This window comes from Haliaeetus albicilla, chromosome 1 (genome assembly GCF_947461875.1).
Source record: "Haliaeetus albicilla chromosome 1, bHalAlb1.1, whole genome shotgun sequence".
Lineage (NCBI taxonomy): Eukaryota > Metazoa > Chordata > Aves > Accipitriformes > Accipitridae > Haliaeetus > Haliaeetus albicilla.
Window position 1 is genome coordinate 45,549,919 of NC_091483.1, and position 14,356 is coordinate 45,564,274.

General features: G+C 36.1%; 1 long non-coding RNA gene across 1 annotated transcript; it reads left to right on the plus strand.

Moving 5' to 3' along the window:
- Window positions 1–595: 595 nt before the first annotated feature.
- On the plus strand, window positions 596–12,945 carry LOC138685517 (uncharacterized). The gene is made up of 3 exons (XR_011324820.1): window positions 596–1,308; window positions 11,005–11,033; window positions 12,894–12,945. It is a non-coding gene; the product is annotated as an uncharacterized lncRNA (long non-coding RNA).
- Window positions 12,946–14,356: the final 1,411 nt, after the last annotated feature.

A 14,356-nucleotide genomic window follows, 5' to 3' on the forward strand; every position in this document is an offset into this window, starting at 1 on the left:
TAGGACACATTCTTAGACCAGTTCTTGACTGTTTCTTCCTTTCAGCACAACCTGTTAATCTCTCTCCTTTGGCCAGTCTATTGGCTTTCAACACTTCAGGCTAGGCTAGGCAGCTGCTGCACGCAACATGGAACCAGAACATTGCTGGGCAAAGCAGCCTTCAGTACAGCACATCCATCGTCCTTTGGGTTCCTTATCTCTTTGTAACTTGAATATAAGCAGCCACTACTGATCTAAAAAGCGGGTAAGCATGCTGGGCCTAATCTATTTTTAAAATTCCTATCCCATCACAAACCTACAGCTATACTCCACAGGGACACTTCAATTAATCTGTCCCAGCATAAAACTCCTAAGTGCAAAGGGTAGAGCAACAGACCATTTTCAGTAGCAGGTTCCAGCTGTGGAACTCAACCTAATCTTCTCTATTGATAATGAATATAAGCCTGACTGTATTCAAAACTAAAAACAACGCCAGCTTCTTAGTAAGACTCCCTGCAGCGATGGCATCTTCCCAGGGTAACCACTTGATCTGGATAGAGGAGGAGGAGGTAGAGACACAAGCATTAAAAAAAAAACAAAAACAAAAAAAAAAAACAAAACAAAACAAAACAAAAAAACCAAAAAAACCACCAAACCACAAAAAACCCAAACAAAAAACAACTACAACAACAAAAAAATGCAAACAAACAGAAAAACCCAAACTTAAAACATGGATATTTCAATATAATAATCCATATTTTTGAACCTACCTTTTTTGAAATCAATTTTCAGAGATGCACAGGTGTCACCTTTGCTTACCTTTCCTGCTTTAAAATTTTGAGTAGTCAAAAAGCCAGCTTTGTCATTGCCTTTTTTTTGAGCCAGATTTTGGGTTTTGTCCCTACCAACCCCAGCAGGTTAGTCATAATTGTGTTCTAGTCCCTTGGTATAACTATAGGGCCACTTACAGCTATCATACCTAAGCAGGATAGAGAAAAGTCCTGCTCATACTTCCATTTTACTTTTCTGTTCTTTTGAGATGGGACCAGTCAGGAGCAGCCCCTGTACAGATGAAGGACTGCGGGATGAGGGAACGTGCCGGTGCTGGGCGCTGAGCCGCCCCAGCTGCGGAGGTACAGAGGAGGTCAGACTGTCAGAGAACCTGGTGAAGTTCAGTGAACCCAAACCACACGGTGCTGCTGCAACAAAGACAGCCACAAGAGAGATGATACAAGCTATGCTATAGCTTTAAATGCATTTTTATGCTTACGAGGGGTTGCAAATAGCAGACAGCTGCACCACACACTTTTTGCTCTTGGGTTACTCCTAGTAAGTCTCTACTCTCTTACAATGAAAATAGATGTTTACTAGTGGACCTTTGGAGTTCTAGTATTCTAACTGGTAAAATTACATAAAAATTAAAATAGTCCAAAGGGATATTTGTTTCCACACAGTTCTGAAATGACTGTTATAGTCACCTGATAGGCTGATGTTTGTAGTCCACAGTTTTGCACTGAAATTGCCAAAGCAGACAGAGGGAATTAGGAGCAATTATTAATTGTAATTATATCCTTTTATATTTTAATAGGCTTCTTTCAAATCACATCTGATTTTTGTAAGTGAATTTTCCTTTTCTTGCTCTTATCCAAGTGTGTTGATGATCTATCCAAAAAGGATAAGGCTTTTTTCAGTCAATGGGAAAGAGATGTATTCATGTAATGATATTAATAGCAAGGCTGTTAATATTCTTAGGAGGTCTTGAAAAGTCATCTGAGTTTTAAAACTACGGAGGAAAAGTGTATTCCCTTTTTTCCAAACAGACCTTCAAAGTCTAGTTGTTATATACACTACAGTAGTTTCAAGGGGTTTTCTGCATATTTATTGTGACCTATTGTTTAGTTAAACTGTGTAACAGATGCCTTGCTAAATAATAAGGCTGAGTGCCAGTAGGAATAAAACAACTTTTTGAGTTCAGTCTACTCGGTCAAGTTCAAGAAGAGCTGGGACTAAACTCAGCGAGTTTCCAAAAGCTTACCCTAAATATAGAATATCAAAGTCCATAATTAAGAAGGCTCATTTCATCAGTCAGCTTCATGTTTGCACAGCAGTGGGAGTAATTATAACACTACTCATTCTTTCAGGTTGGCTTGAATACTTGACCTTATAAGCAAACTCCTTTTTTTGCCCCCTCCTAAGACACAAGCCAAACCATTTGATTTGAACAAAACAGAGCTGTCAGTTTGATATTTCAAAGCACATTAAACTATCTTTTTAATGAAAGAAAGCAGTTAATCTTAAAAATAGAACTTTACAGGCCATTTCTACTAATTTTTACCAAAGATTAAAAAAAAAAGTTTCTGCTTGCTTGACCTTTTCTTCAGTTCATCAGTTGAACTGTATTTGTTCCAACCTCCACAATACACAGAAATCCACAAATTCATGCAAATGCCAGGATGCCTCAAGGGCACCGTTGCCTTGATATGCCTCTTACATCATGCCAGCATTCACTGACACACGGGGCCAAAGAATGTGAAATCCAAAAGGAGAATTACAATTGTTTTCAACAGTAGTCATGTGTGGGCAGATATTCAGCAAAACTAATTGCACCCAGAAAGAGTAAAATAAATGGAAGAGATTCTTGCCTCCCTTTTGCCATCCCAGAATTAAGGTTCTAATTTAAAGCCAAGTGTCTGGTTGTCCATTACAGTCAATGGAGAGCAACAGGCCCCTTCCAAAGAGGAACTCATTCTCCATTTCTTTGGCACTTAAGGACATGCACTAAAATATGGTTTCTCTCTGTTGGTAATAGGGGTAGACTATATGCTAACTTTGAGATCCCTAAAGTTACAGAAGAGAAGACTCGTGCTGAGAATCTACATTGGAAAATCTGTCCCTGGGGAGCCCCAATGCCATAAGGGGTTGTACAAGAATTATAGGAGGAAAGGGGGCCAGGAATTTAAGTGACACAAGTGATTAAATCCATGAAATTAATCTCCAACTTGGAAATTTGACTATCAAAATGGAGCAAAGGTAATAGTGGCATACCTGATAAAAATATGAGAAGTGTTTAATTGTTGACTGACTGACTTCATGCTTTCATTTTAGCTTTATGTCTTGCTTATTCTTTTAGCTCTTTATTGAACAAAAATTGAAACGTGTGATAGATCTCAATGTTTAGACATGTCAGTAGGTTTTACTGGAGAATTATCAAATTAGCAAATAAAAAGTTAATCACATTGCAATTGGCTGAAGTCAGTCTAAAAAGTTACAAAGTGAAGTTAAAGTCATGTTAGAAGATAGTTAGTGAATGTCCTTGAGATAACTACCAGTGGCTCTTAAAGTTTTGCAATTTTTTTTAAACATTTGTAATATAAACTGTATTTGAAACAGCTTGTTGTAACAGCTATTTTTGCTAATTCTGAGAACTTTTCATAATCAGTCACTATAGAGACTTAGAACAAAGTATTATTTACAGCAGTAAAAGAAAGATTTTTTTTTAATTACTTTTCGTTATAGAGATGTTTTCTTCTCCATAGGACACAGTTGAAAACTAATATATCTAGACAAAAGTTACATCAAGAGAGCAAAATTATGTTGTTCTGTTAAATATAATATATAGTGCAAAGTCCTTTTCCATCTCCATCACCTGTAATACACTGTGATTATGGTATGATCTCTTTCCTAGCAGTACAATATTCACACTCTACTAGCAACCTGAATACGCTCAATAATCAGAAATTAAAATTAATGCCCTTTTTCTGAATTATCCACAGTTAGAGCTCTTATAGCCAGGGCCAATATCCGTACAGGAGTCCAAGTCATGCACGGAAGGGATACTCGAAAGTTTATTTTTTCCTTATCTGTATCTGCAGTAATCTTCTTTTTCTCCAAATTTCCCATTTCTGATGTTACCTTAGTCTGTTTTACGACTAGTATGCAGTCCAAAGCAACCTCTCAAAGCTGATGACCTCAGCTGCATGGGAAGAGAAGAAACAGAACAGACACATGATTTTTTTTTTTTTTTTTTTTTTTTTCCCCTCAGATCTGGCGATTAGCTAAGTGCAGTTCTTTCTTTGCTTCACTACTTGGGAAGTTCTGTACAGTCATCCATGAAGGAGAAGGCAGAGTCAAGTCCTAGAGCTATTGAGATTATTTTATAAAGCCCAGATTTTATGCATTTTTTCTGTACATCAAGCTGGGGGGTGTGGCGGGGGGGCGGGGAGAAACCCAAAGTCTAGCATGTACTAATATAGCAAATGAGTATCTAAAGTGAATACTTTGACATCATTTTGCCTAACAGAGCTACCTGCCAGCAGCAAGGAGTGCTGCCTTAGATGCTTTGCCACAGCATTGTGTAGATCTCATCTAGGAATTTGGTGCTCAGATGTCTATTTTAGATCCTTAATGGTCTCATCTTTCCCATGGAGTGATTTCTATTAAAGTACACTGATTTCTACCCAAGACAGGTTTCCCACCAAAGACATTTGGGCTGTCAAAATCAAGCAGAACAGAAATAGCATATTGCTAGATGATCTGAAATTCGGACTGAATTCTGGGACACAGTCTTGCTTTTATGAAATATGCCATAAAGAGTACTAGGTGCTCTACAAAGTGAGCAAGTAGGCAACCGATTAAATGAAGACAATCACATTTTAAACATGAGCAGAGATGGAAAAAGCTTAAAAAGTGGAGGTAGAGCAAGAAACAGATAAAGAATAGATTGTAGGTTAGAAAAGAAAGAAACCCTGCTTTTCATTTGATTTTTTTAATTTGATTTTTTTCATTTGATTTTTTTTCATTTGGATCTTTTTAAAGAAACACTAACTAGAGTAAGTACCTTATTATGACTAGAGTAATAATTTGATTTTTAAAAATCTAATTTTCAAATTCTGAGACTACTTCCTCAGGGCTTAGGATTTCCTCACAAGGAAGTTCATGCTGTAGACTTCTACAAGTGCAAATATACCTAAAAGAGTCTTCAAAACTTCCTGATGGGGCCTCATGGGGTTTTTTGGGGGGAGGGTGGAGGAGTGTTTTTAGTGGCGGTTGGGGTTTTTTCCCCCTCCAAAGGCTACATATCAATAGGTTCTCATTTTACACCCCAACCCCCCAAAAAACCCAGAAAACACATCCCCCCTCTTTGTTGCTGCCACTCTTGAAAACTCTGAAAACTAAAACACACTTTGGCTTTCTAGTTAAAGAACCTCTCATAGAGGACTACTTTGTGAGAGAAACTTGCTAACAATTTTGATGTGATGAATGTGCTATACATAGGTCCAGCTGACTCTCTCATGGCTTCTTCAGTATTCCAGGAATAATGCATTTGAAATATTCTGGTTAGCAAAGTGAGCAGATACTGCTCAATAAATAAAGGTTACAGTTTTATCAAGGAAGAAGAAACCGTATTTGTACCTTTTTTTTGCCATAAGAATGAGCATGCCATTTTTCTTTCCTTTTTCTTGCACCACAACTACAAGCCTTTACAACATGTATTACTGATAATCATAAATTTATGAGGATTTTCACCTAACACGGTAAATTGCCTTGCTGGACTCTGTATGATAATAAAGGATCTTGGATTTTTTTTTTTTTTTCCTTTCTTCTTTGAGTGAGTGAATGAGGAGAGATTTCTATAGAACTACTGTGTTTTATAGAGTATGTTAATTCCTGGAACTGATATGTGTATCGCATAATATACACAGAACATATCCTAAGCCTGCCAGGTAAAGTAGTGGGCAGAAAGGTGTCTTACAAGGTAAAAATACATTTAACAAAGCCTCACACAAAGCCTGTTAGATGATATCATGGATGAACAACATGGCTAATGTTAAGTATTAAAAATCTAAACATCACTATTTTTTCCTCTTTCAGACAAGATTTAAAATACTGTTCTGCCACCAACAAAAAGGAGAAAAGGAAAAAAAAGCATCCGAGAAAAAAAAAAAAAAAAAAAGAATGCAACAACCCAGCTGGGAGTTGCTAACTTACAGTTTGCTCATTGCAATCACCACAGTACTGCTTGAGGAGGTGAGAAAAAGGAAGCATTTTACCCACAATTATAAAGTCTTCTAAGTTGGAAATACAGATACTTGAGACAAGGCGCACTCCTGTATGTCTATCTCATCACAAAGGAACTCCTTTGATTCAAAAACATAGCTCTGATCATCACTGGTCCTGGTCCAGTTATCCATGACTGATTGTATGTCCAGATCAGCTTTTTGAACGCTATTGTGGAATGGTCTTTTCAGTAAGAGTCTCAGAACTTCACGAAGTAGTGGAGAAGCACACAGAGTTTCATTACTCACATAGCCCTGTGGTAGTCCTTACACTCCGCATGTATTATGGGATGTTTTTTCAGCAAAACAGATGCAAAAACTCCCCACAAGTTGATCTTTCTGTTGGAACCAAATTCATGGTTATAATTTGAACAGCATTGCTTTTCCTTTGTGTATCTCAAGGATGAAATAAATGGAAACAAGACAACTGTGTTCAGGTATTCTTTCCTTTATAGCTAAATATCAATTATTTTATACAAGAGGTCTGATTTTCAGAAGTATCAGGTTTTATGAGAGCTACTAAATTTAGTTTCTCCAAATGCAACACTTGGTTTCTCTAATGTTTGAGATCCAGCTTAGAAAATTCTGCTCAATATCTCTATACACATTCTCATTGCAAACACTAAATGTCTACCTGTGGATGAGGAGATTCTATACTTGCTCACCCTAACTTTCTTGTGCAATAAACGCAAACTGCTCAACTGAATTAATAGCAGAATAGAAAGAGAACCAGCTGAGATATAACTTCCACAAGAGATCTATTCTTCAGGGGCACTGTACTTTTAATTTCTATTTAGAATGCTGATTGTCTCTTACAAAATTATGCACAGATAATAACTCCACTGAAATTTTTTTCTCCTGAGTTTAGCTGGTTTGCCACATGATAAATTTCTCAGTTGTGGTAGGATTTTTTTAAAGTGATACCATGTATGTGGCCTTCATCGTTACATAATTACGTAAAAAGCAGCACAAAAACCTTCTTTTTGTATTAACTAGAAGCTTATGTTTGATTTTTATTAAAACAAGAAAGAAATAGTTGTTAGTTACCTTTTTTGCCACCTACTTGAGAGGTAGTAATTCTAGGAAGTTGCAAAGACTATAAATACATTATGACATTCATTATGTATTCTTACTTCAAAGAAGTAAAAAAAATTGCGTGAAGTAACATATCCTATTAATCACAGAGATTTGAATCCATCTAATATTTCTCTATAATTTTGGCTGGAAATCTATTATAATGTCAAATACTATTAGTGAAGCCTTAGCTACTCAATATATGCAACACAAGTTCTTGCATGAGAATTGACTCAACAGAGCTATGACAATAAAAGGGCAGCAGGGCCTGTGGCCTCTGCTCTCCAATTCAGTAACATGAAGAAAAAGCGAATTCACTAGGAGCTGTCAACTCTGAAACATCTCAGTTCAATATGATTTCACCAAAGATCAAATGGAAAAGGCTAATCCTGTTTTCTAGACACTTAAATCCCATTTTCCCAGGCAGATTTACCCCCTGGTTTGTCCAAATGCGTCTTAAACAGAATATCTTACTCTGAAGTAGTTTTTTTAGTTTTTTTTCCTAATACAACAGGCACAATAGCACTGAATACATCAGTGTCACAGTTATTGTTTCCAAAGATTAGGCAGAAGGCCATAAGACATCTATGGAAAGTAGAAAGCATGTCCCCAGTACTCTTACAGTGCATTTATACTTTATGAAAATATTTACTTATACTTGCATATCAGGAATTTTCACCTTGTTATCCCCCCATACTTGTAATCATCCTGTATTGGTAGAAAGCAACACAAATCTTTATTAGATCTGCTGGGGCCTCCAAGTTCTTTTTGCTTTTGTTTAAATAAAAGATTGACAGGAGTGCAGTTTTACTAATATTTGGCGAGTGTTTTGTACATGAAAGACATCCTGCTGCTCAGTCATATGCATGCTACCAGGCTAGTTAAAATAAAATGAATAAAACACATAGTCAAAATGTTGCTTAAGATGGGTTAGCTACAGAAAAACTGTAGTTATAAAGGTTCTACAAATATGGGATTTAAATACATATTTTCCCCTTTTGGCATCTCATACTTAACTCTGACAGCATTGCTTTGTTCTACTCTAAAGATTTGCTTTCTCGATTTCCATGATTTTTCCTATCTCCCTTCAGCAAGATTTTATTTTCAATTCGAAGACCAAAGTGTTAAAATGCAGTAAGAATCTGCGTTGTACTTAATTAGTAGAAAAGTTTACCAATTTTTTGACTGTCAGTCTAACTCAAGCCACTGTTATAAGACTTTCCACTTTGGATACAAATTAGAGCCATGTTCATTATTTGCTTAGGGGAAAAAAAAAAGCTGATATTCCAATACTAGTAAAATCCAAAATTTTATTAAAAATCAGTAACGAAATTTTCCACTATCCTCAGTGAGAAAGTTTCATTCCTACTGTTTTGCATTTTAGGCAGAACAGTACATGATGAAGAAATCTATAGACGTTTTGGTTTTCAACTGCCTTAATCTTGGCAAAATTGACAGCAACATAAATCCAACATTTTGTGTTGCAAAAACAATCTTTGATTCTCCATCAAGTTCAGTCCTGTATTGAAAGCAAGGGAAGTGCTCCTTTTCCAACTTGGCATACTCCGCAACATATCTTTCTATTTCTTCATTCTATAGGAATGAAAATGTAATTTAAGGACAAGATGAGGCTTACAGTAAGTTGATTCTGTCATTACAAAAGTGCTTTCTTTTCCATTTAAAAATTACTACTTATTTTGAATAGAAGAAAGCAAGCAAATAATCCAGGCAGGTAATACTATTTTAACAAACAGCTCCCACAAAAATACTCCTTTTTAAACTGTGGTAACTTACAGGTATGCACGCTCAGAAAGGGAGGACAAGGCTTAACTGGTTGTTTTCCCTCTGTTAAAACAGGACTTCCCCCCCCCCCCCCCCCCCCCCCCCAATCACAACTGATGGAGCAGGGAAACAAACTCATATACAACTACATGCCTCTGGAAATATTTATACTTAGTTCTGAAACAAACAAACAAACAAAAAACACCCCACCAAAACTCAACAAAGCCAAATATTCCTCCTTCCCCAAATAAAATATGTAGCTTAATGTTTTGTTTTATCTTGCAACATTGAAGAAGAGGAATAGTAATAACAAATACTATATAATAGGGGAAATTGGCTATAAATCCAGGATTTTTCTTCTCCAGATACCTAGCATTTACAAGACTAAGATTATTTTCTTTTTCTGTTAAAAAAAAAAATTAATAAATCCTCTTTGAACCTAATATGATCACAAATTTGTAAAGGTGATTTAGCAGGGTTTGCAAAGCCATAAAACTTAATCAGAAGCAGGGAATGCAGACCAGCATCTGTAAAAGCTCAAACAATACAGCTAGAGATGACTACCAGGAACCTGCAGCAAGCCACTACAGAGCATGAACCAAAACCAAAACCCACATGTTACCAAGTTTCTTTTCCTTGGTATGTCATCTTTATATAAGAACTGATGTTTTGAATAATCGAGTGCTATCTTCCAGGCTTATGCAAAAACACCACTCATTTCTATCAGTAGGCAAGTACTGTTACATGACAAAGCACATAATAAGTACAAATTGAGAAAGACAAGAGTCTATTTTCATTAAATTGATCAGATGGAGAAAAAAATGTGAATTGTATAATTTAGCAAGGATTACATTTTCTTGAAAACACTGAGAATTGGTTTGTGTTGATTCTGAAACTGAATTCTCTGAAATGAATTTGTATTTGGGACAAAAACTTTCTGGCTGCAAAAAATAAGGAAAATGCAAGGAAGAAACAAACAAAAGTATTAGGCAGCATAAAGTAAGAGAACTAACAGACTAGTAAAAAAGAAAAAAAAATAATAAAAAGTGATCTCAGTTAAGACAAAACCAAAAAACCCCAAACCCCCAGCAGCTGACAGATTAAGAGATCTTTATTTTCCCCATTAAAAAAAAAAAAGCAAGCAACTATTTAATCTCTCTTAGTAATTGAAGTTAAAATACTGTAGCAATAAGAAATGAGAAAACTAAGCAAGAGAGGAGACAAGACTAATAATAGTAATAACTCAGGCAGCATGTATCAAATTAACTTAGTTATTTTGCTCATATGTAACAGACATTACTAAAATTTTCTTTCTTATTTTCTATTTTTAAAAAGTGAATATGAAATACATTGTTGTCCAAACAGGATAGCCATGAAAACTATGTAAAATGTCAATGAAGGAAACCAGTAAGGACCTGAAAGAATCCTAGCACATATTTTTTAAAAGATGCAAAATCTGTTTGATGCAATATATTAGTAATTTAAAAACTAGCTGACCAAATCAACATATAGTTGCCTTCATAGACAGTATAGCCTGTATAGGTTAAGTGAGAAATGTTTAGGAATTCTTGTATAACTCGTACCACTAAGTAAACAGTCACTGCCTACCATCTCAACATAACAGCCACCAGAATGCAAAATGGCCTGCATCGCTCCCAAAGAGAGAATTTTTTTGCAATAATAACCTGTTTGAACCAGAAGTGATTGAGAAGCAATAAATACCAAACCCATAAAGCCTTTGTCAGACAGCTGTATCCTCAAAGTAATGTTTCTTTTTCAGAGGCAAGACTTTTTTTTTTCCCCAGAGGTAAATTCTGACATAATGTACAAAATGTTTTCCTACTTTCTGTTTTCCTGTTAGGTACCCTCAAATATTTCTGAAATAGATGCAGCTTGTATGTTGAGTGAAAATACGGGGGAAAGAGAGTCTGTCTAGCCTACTATCTTGACCCTTACAGTGACCAACAGCAGGTGCCTAGGGAAGATGAAGGCAAGCACATAGCTATACTTCCCCAGAATATTTTCTAGACCTTAGCAAGATGCAGCTCAAAAACTTCTTGAGCAGAAATGTTATCTTTTTTATATAACAGTACTTAAGTTATTTTTCTTCCAGGAATCTGAACCGTCACCCTTCGAGATCATGTAAATATTCACTATCCATAATACCATGTGACAGCTTATTAATACGTTGTGTGAAGAACCATATTCCTTGGTTTGCTCTGAATACCACTGGTTTTACTTTATGCCTCTCATTCTTATGGTGGAACCGAAATAAGACCCTATCCACCCTCTCCTCTACACTTCTGATTTTGTAAACCTCCTTCCATATACCCCTTAGTTTTCTTTACTTTTTTTTCCCCCTGAAGGTTCCTAGTCAGTATGCTTTTTCTTCATGCAGAAGGTAGTTTTGTTAATTTGATTATCTTTGTCATCCTTCTCTAAACCTTTTTTCCATCCATAATTGAAATGAAGAAAAGGATTGCACACAGTTCTTGTATGTTTGTTGCAGATTTAAATAATCAGTGGTATTTTCTATTTAATTCCTCTATTACGTTCCTAATAATTCTTAACATTGATTTCTTTCTTTATTACTAATCATTAAGTCAAGGAATATTCTTTATATGGTTACAAAAATTTGCTCCTGAAGAGAAATCTAAACAACCAAATCAAACAAAACCTAGAACAAACAAACAAAAAACATGCTTTCATATTGCAAGTTATTCAGCTTTTTATGCTAAGCCTATGACTCAATGTAAAGTTAGAGATGCTATACTTGACTTTAGAATTAAAAACTAAAGATTAAGTGATGTTTTAAGAAAAGTCCCTAATTTGCTAATATCACAAAACCTGTCTTGCTAGGAGGTAGTTTTAGTGTTTTCAGGAGAGCATTCTAATAGTGCAATGACTCGTTCTTCCTAAAGTCTTATCTCACTCACAAGGACCATCCAGAAACTTCCTAGGAGCACAAGCTTCTTAAGACACACAAATACTTTAGACCTCCACTCTGTGGGTAAGAAAAGTCTCAAAACTGCCTTATAGCACCTGAAGGGGCTATTGGTACTATCGCTGCTACAATAAGATCGGATGCTACTGTTACTGTCTCTTTTTTCCTGTTACCCCCATTGGACTGAAAACATTTTGCTATGTAATGGACAATAACTTATATTAAACTCCTGTAAGAACCAAGGCAAGAAAAATACACTTGCAGTAGCATATTCACCTTCTGTAAGGGCTGAAGGTGATGTACTAGTCAGCGTATCATAGGCCATTTTCCCTGACGACCAACTGACAGTGACATCTGTCAAAGTCATTCAACTGACGGTCATTTCTGGAAAATTACATTCATAGGCAAAAACGTGTATATGCAAGATAAAACATTCAGTTGGGTTTGTGGTTAAGACGTCGTTTGCTGCTGCCAGCTCTCAAAAGATTTATGGTTTTCAGTTTGAGTTCTCTATTATATCATAAAAGAGCATCTAAAGTGCTCTTCACTTTGAATTTAGGGTTATAGTTAAAGAGCAGAAAATTTTAAATGACCAAGTAAGATGCAGTCTTGTTGCAAGCCCAACATTGCCTTTACTTCAGGCATTTTGCTTCAGAAAGCTTAAAACAAATGAAAAACCAATGGAAATTAAGAAATGAGAATGCTTAATCTAGCAGAAATATAAGATGATCAACAAACTAAAGCAAGTACTAATGAAAATAAGACATCTACTTGTAATTAGTGATCATGACTCTCACTGAAACAAACCATCACTACAAGTCTTCTAGTTAGATCTAGATACTCTTTTTGAGGACACGTTCTAGGTTACAAAACTCAAGATAACAAATTCTTACATATTGTGTCATGCTGCTGGTCTGATGAGATTTAAATCTGGGAAAATAGAATTATTTTTTTTATTTCTTCCCCCCTCCTGCTCCCAGTAAAGCTTCCTAGAAAAACAAAGTATTTACTCGTTAGTACTATGTGCATTTTTTAATCATACAGTCCTGCTCTCATAGCTGACAAATACAAAATGTGCAGCAAGGATCTGAAAGGCATACTACCCTTCTTTCAGAAGGTATAGAGGTACGAACATGTCATATTTGCTAGTACTTTTTGGCTTCAAAATACTCAGCAAGAGAGGCTATAAAACAGAAAATATTTGTTACTGTTTAAGCCCACAGCACTCAAACTTTAAGTAACATGGACTCAGAAATTTCAGTATACTTTTAATTGCATTCATCTTACAAGTTCTGTGCATTTGAGATAAGAACTTTAGCTATATTAATTACCAAGCTGCCAGTTGTGGCTTCCTGTGCTTGCCACTTCTCTGCTTCTCTTTTTCAGCTGCCCAGCATGGAACATATATGCAAATGCAGTTCAAATGACATAAATGGATCCATATGCCTGTTGAACTAGCAGGCTAATTTGTCTGAGTACTAACCAACAGGCAGGTAATAAGCCTCATTCCTGCAACTCTTTACTTCTTAGTTAGTATTTGAAGTGCCTCTGAGGCCCTATCTAACACAAAGAGTTCTGAAGTAAATACTAAACCCGTGAACTTTCTAGAAGTGGAATATAATAAAAGAGAACAGTCAAGAGCTTCTATTACCTTTTTGGAATCCTATGGCATAAGTTACAAATACATTTAATCATATGTTAAACTATACAATATGCAAAATTTACCAGTACATAAAGTGTTTTATGATGGCAATAATATCTGTGGTCATGGCTGAAATTCATGAAGTCTTTTCCACTCATTTATTCCAATACAGCCATTTAAGAGTAACTAACAGCTGCTACAGAATGAAAATGCCCAAGTAACATGGTCTTCCAAAAATTCATTTCACAACTGATTCCTTTGGCCAAGATTACTATATATTGCATTGCATTCTGCCTGCACTTTGTAAGCACTGTTGTTCCAGAGGAATGCATGTGTGAGAGACACGGTTGCTGGTGCAACATGGTGCTCGAGGGAAGGTTGGGGGGTGGGGTGCAGAGAAAAAGAAGGTATTCACCCCTGCTAAAAGTCTTGAACATTACTGACTTATATTCAGGATATCATCTACCTAGAGATTTACTTCTGCTGAAGCAGGATGGTAAATTATGGTACAGTTTCGTAATGGATGAAGCACAGGGCTGACACAAAAGACAGTTTAGCAACCCTAAAAGAGGAAAGCAACTGTCATTGTTGACTCTATTAAATAAAAACATTCTTTTTACTACAACCAGCATGACAGTTGGATAGTGTATGGTCTGTATTAAAACAAAAGAGAGGACTACAAGAGTGGACAAGACTCTGAAGTTGCCTGCCAACTCTGCAGGCAGTAGTACGCATTGGAATCTACCACACGCACCATCTAGCAGGACTGCACAGATGGAGATGCTTCGATATCTTAAAGTGTTCATAAGAGGGAAGTCCTTAAATTCTCCTTGAAGTTCCTCTTTCTGCAAATGCAGAAAAAACCCCAATATTAATCTG